The 5,406-nt window shown below is 36.7% G+C and overlaps 1 pseudogene; it reads right to left on the bottom strand.

Annotated features, from left to right (window-relative positions):
• Nucleotides 1-240: 240 nt before the first annotated feature.
• The window catches only part of LOC101583878, a 55,737-nt pseudogene continuing 50,571 nt past the window's right edge, over nucleotides 241-5,406 (bottom strand).

The raw sequence follows: 5,406 nt of genomic DNA, 5'->3' as shown, positions 1-5,406 counted from the left end.
TGTGGTGCTTACATTAAAACACGTGACAGCTGGTACTAGTCACTGCTGTGTCCAGCCAGAAGCATCTCTTCCTTACGGTTCCTGCTTCTCTAACCTCAGTGTAAGCCTGTCATGGGCAAGGCTGTAGCTCACAGATGCATTAGCCTTGGATGTGCACATAAAAGATGTTCATACAATATTTTGAGAGACAACACTGCTGTTTGCAAAAGAATTCACTGTAAATTGAATCAGCAATATACATTAGTCTTTTTGGACTGCAGTATTGTTAATGACCGCATTGCGCTCAAGCTGAGTGACATTTACCCTAATAAGTGATTTTTCAAAATTAGATTTAAATTTTATTGTGTTGAAGGTTTTGCATCATTTTTCATGTGCTTTTTAAAAAACACATTTATCATGGCTGCCTTCCTGGGAAATGGGTTTCAATCATACAACTCCAAATAAAAGATACTTGACTTCAAAAAATGTGGTATTTTACAAAATGGAGTATTACTCAGCTATTAAAAAAGATAAATTTGAGGCTTTTATAGATAAATGGGTGCAAGTGGAGACTGTATTGTTAAGTGAAATAAATCACACCCACATGTACATACATTGCATTGTCTTGCTAGCATGAGAACCTGAAAGCATAAATAAAATCTGAAAACTACAAGAAATACTGTGAAAGGAAAACAGTTTGTTTACCAGGCCAAGGCCCAGAACTAAGGAAGCATCCTTGTGGCACAGAAGTGATAGTAAAATCAAAGAAACAGAAAAAAATCAACAGATTCATAGATAGGTACAAAGTACCAAAACAGAATCAAAACAATATAGAAATTCTGAATAACAAAATATCAGCCAATGAAATTGAAAATGTAATCAAAACATTATTGACAAGGGCTGGCAAGATAGCTTAGCAGACTAAGTGCCTGCTTAGGCAAGCATGGGGGCCGGGGTTTGATCCCTGACACCACATGTCTTGCGGACCCCCTCTGAGACATACTGAGCTGAAGACTGAGTCTGGGCATGGTGGTGCATGCCTGTAATCCCAGCACTGGGAAGGCTGAAAACAGGAGGATCACTACAAGTTCAAGCTGTGTAGTGAGACCCTGCACAAAATACAAATAAATAAATAATTAATTAATTATTTTTAAAAACCTGAAAAAAATAAAAAGCTACTGAAAAGAAAAGCCCATAGGGACAGCAAGATAGCTCAGAGAATTAAAGCACCTGCTTAGGCAGACACAGTGGTTGGAGGTTCGATCCCCAGTCCACCATGCTGGCTCCACCTCCAGGGCACACTGAGATAGCAATTGAGACTGGGAATGGTGGCAAGCACTTGGGAAGCTGAAAACAAGAAAATCACTACAAATCCAATCTGTTTAGTGAGACCCTGTAGACAACATAGACCCTACACTAAATGCAAAAAAAAAGAAAGAAAAGCCCAAGTTCTGATAGATTCACAGCTGAATTCTACCAGAAATTCAGAGAAAATTTAATCTGAATAATCTGCAAACTCTTCAATGAAATTAAAAAGGAAATAATACTCACAAAATCATTCCTGGAAGCTAGTATTATACTGATATGAAAACTAGAGAAAGATTCAACCAAAAGAGAGAATTACAGGTAAATCTTCCTCACGAATGTAGATGCAAAAATAAGCAATAAAATAATTAAAATAAAATACAGCAAGCCATCAAGAAGACTATACACCTTGACCAGGTAGGATTCATCCCAGGGATACAAGAATGGTTCAACATATGCAAATCTGTAAATGTAATACACTATATCAATAGAATCAAATCCAAAAACCACATGATCATCTCAATGGATGCAGAAAAGGCTTTTGACAAAGTCCAACACACGTTCATGATCAAGGTCCTACAAAAAAATGGAATAGATGGCCTATGCCTCGATCTGATAAAAACTATCTATGGCAAAGCAACAGCCAACATAACTCTAAATGGAAAAATAATTAAAAGCTTTTACTCTCAAAGCAAGTAGAAGACAAGAATGTTCTCTATTACAATTCCTGTTCAATATACTTCTAGAATCATTAGTTAGAGCCATTAGACAACAGAGAGAAATAAAAAGAATAAGAATAAGTAAAGAAGTTAAACTGTCACTAATTGAAGAAGACAAAATACTTTACTTGGAAGACCCAAAAAACTCCATGAAGAAGCTCCTAGAATTAATAAACACATTCAATAGCACAGCAGGATACAAAGTCAACCCCCAAAATCTATAACACCTCTTCACAGAAAACAAAATCACCAAGAGAGAAATTAGAGAAACAATATCCATCACAATAGCATCCAAAAAAATGAAATACTTAGGAATTAATCTAACAAAGAATGTAAAAGATCTATACAATGAAAATTACAATACTCTGAATAAAAGAGATTAAACAGGATTTCAGAAAATGGAAAGGTATTCCTTTCTCTTAGATAGGAAAAATCAACTTTGTGATAATGGTCATATTGCAAAAATTGCTATACAGATTAATGCAAACTCTATCAAAATACCATCACCATACCTCATAGAACTAGAGAAAACATTGTGAAAATTTATTTGGACCCAGAAAAGACCTACCAAGGCAATCTTGGGCAACAAAGGCAAAATGAAAGACATTACAATCCCTGACTTGAAATTATACTACAAAACTCCTGTGATAAAATCAGCACATTACTGACCAAAAAAACCCTCAAAGTTCAATGGAACAGACTAGAAAATGCAGAAACAACTACAAACACACTCAGCCATTTTATCTTTTTTTCTTTTCAGAACCGAGGATTGAACTCAGACTCTTGTGCTTGCCAGGCAAGCATTTATTCTACTGAGCTATCTCCCTGGCCCCAGCCATTTTATCCTTGACAAAGGGGCAAACACATTCACTGGAAGAAAGATAACCTCTTTAACAAATCATGGTGGAAAAACTGGCTCTCCACATGCTGAAAACAAAAATTAGACCAGCGTCTATCATCATGCACTAAACTGAAGTTAAAATGCATTAAAGACCTAAATATTAAAAGAGAAACACTAAGACAACAATATGCAATGTAGTAAGTACTGAAACTGCCCTACTAATCGGCTTTGAAACCGTCTCATTGTTCTTTGTTTCTCAATAAAATTATTTTAAAAATAAAATAAAATAAAATAAACTTCTGACCGAACCAGAAAAATAAAAAATAAACAGAAACACTAAATGTTCTAGATGAGAAAGTGGGTGGAAATCTTGAAGAATTAGGGGTAGGCAGACAGTTCAACAGGAAAAACCAAACTGCACAGGAAATACTGCAAAGAATTGACAACTGGGATCTCATCTTATTGAGAAGTTTCTACATGTCAAAAGAAATCACCAACAGAATAAAATGACAACCCACAAACTGGGAAAAATCTTAACCAATAATCACTCAGACAAAGGTCTTTATCCAGAATATATAAAGAACTAAATAATATTAAGCCCCCAAAATTTGAAGAACCAATCTGAAAATGGGCATGTGAGATGAGTACACACACTCAGAAGAAGAACTACAATGGGCCAATATATACATGAATAAATGTTCCACAACACTGGCCATTCAAGAAATGCAAATTAAAATAGCATCATCTCACCCCAGAAAATGTGGCTTTCATAAAGAGATCAATCACTAATAACAAATGCTGGAGAGGTTGTGGCAAAAAAGGAACACTTCTCCATTATTTTTGGTAGTGTAGACTGGTACACCCACTGTGGAAATCATTGTGGAGAATCTTCAAAAGACTAGGACAGGAAATTCCATTGAACCCAGCTATTCCCCTTTTCAGTATTTTCCCTAAAGAACTGAGAACATCATACCATAGTGATATATGTGTACCCATGTTTATAGCAGTACAATTTGTGATAGCCAAAACTTGGAAACAACTAAAATGCTCATCACCTGAGGAATGGTTGAAAAAGATGTGGTATTCTTATACAATGAAATATTACTCAGCTATATAGAAAAACTCAAAGCTTTATAGGTGAGTGAATGCAACTAGAGGCTATATGCATAAGTGAAGTAAATCAGACCCACACATGTAAATATCATATTGTCTCCCTAGTTTAAGAACTTGAAAGAAGAAATAAAACCTGAAAGACATGATATGTATAGTAAAATAGAAAGAAACAAGGATTAAACAACGAATATGGGGGAAATCAGACAAGATAGGAAAAAGGGAGGGGAAAGACATGCAAGTATAAGTACAGGATGGCTGAGATGGTTGTACTAAAAGTTTTCATCAGTTTTTTTAAATAACTGTTAATGTGTAGAATGTTCACCTTGATTAACTCTATATGCTGATGTCTGCAAACTAAGCAATGACATTGAGCACAGCAATATATAGTACAAAAGCCATGCTTGACTACCTCTCATCTTGGTCATCTAAAGGTGTACCATTTCTATTTTTTTCTTTCTTTTTTTTTCTTTTCTTTTTTTTGCCAACTCAGCCCACCCTAAGGGCAGGGCTGGCATCATATGTAGTGCCAGGGATCAAACCACGTTCCCCTTCTCCTGCCCAAGCTTGCCTAAGAAAGTGGTTTAGACCACTGAGCTATCTCGCCAGCCCAAAGTGTACAATTTCTAATATCTTATAAATTATTATTACACTCTCATTAAAATAATTTTTTAAAAAAGTAAAATAACAAGGACAAGGAAAATAAGGTTTCTTGAAATCAAATGATAATATTCAATTTTGTCCAATCTTACATGACTATATCTATTAATCTGAGCAACAAATTTGACTAAAATAACAGATAATAGAAAAACCATTGTTAATAGGTTATTCCAATTTTGAAAATCTGTAACATGGTTGTATGTTACTCTATTTCTGTGCTTTTTTCTGCTATTTGTTTTTGCATTTGTTTTTACTATTCAAAATAAAATTAAATTAAGTTTTTGAAAATGTATGTTGTCAGGAATAAAAGTAGAAAACTTCTCAAATATGGAGAAACAATCTGGCATTCAGGTAACTAAGGCATAAAGAATTCAAAATAGCACCAACAAAAATAAATCTACACCCAGACATATAATAATCAAGATGCCAGAAATTGAGCACAAGAACAACATATGAAAAGCCACTAGAGAGACCCGGAGCGCAGGCCGGCGAGTGAGTGAGACGACCCAGGCCGCGGGGTCCTGAACAGACCCGGAGCGCAGGCCGGCGAGTGAGTGAGACGACCCAGGCCGCGGGGTCCTGAACAGACCCGGAGCGCAGGCCTGGCGAGTGAGTGAGACGACCAGGGCCGCGGGATCCTGAACAGACCCAGAGCGCAGGCCCGGCAAGTGAGTGAGACTTCTCGGGCCCAGGGATCCTCTTTTGACCCAGGCTGCAGGCCCAGCAGGGAACCCTTCAGCAGAACTCCCTGCAAGGAGGCTAGAGGCAAGACCCACCCAGCGGATTCAGGAG

The sequence above is a fragment of the Octodon degus genome, unplaced genomic scaffold (genome assembly GCF_000260255.1).
Source record: "Octodon degus isolate 3935 unplaced genomic scaffold, OctDeg1.0 scaffold00251, whole genome shotgun sequence".
Lineage (NCBI taxonomy): Eukaryota > Metazoa > Chordata > Mammalia > Rodentia > Octodontidae > Octodon > Octodon degus.
This window is presented reverse-complemented; position numbering and strand designations above follow the sequence as displayed.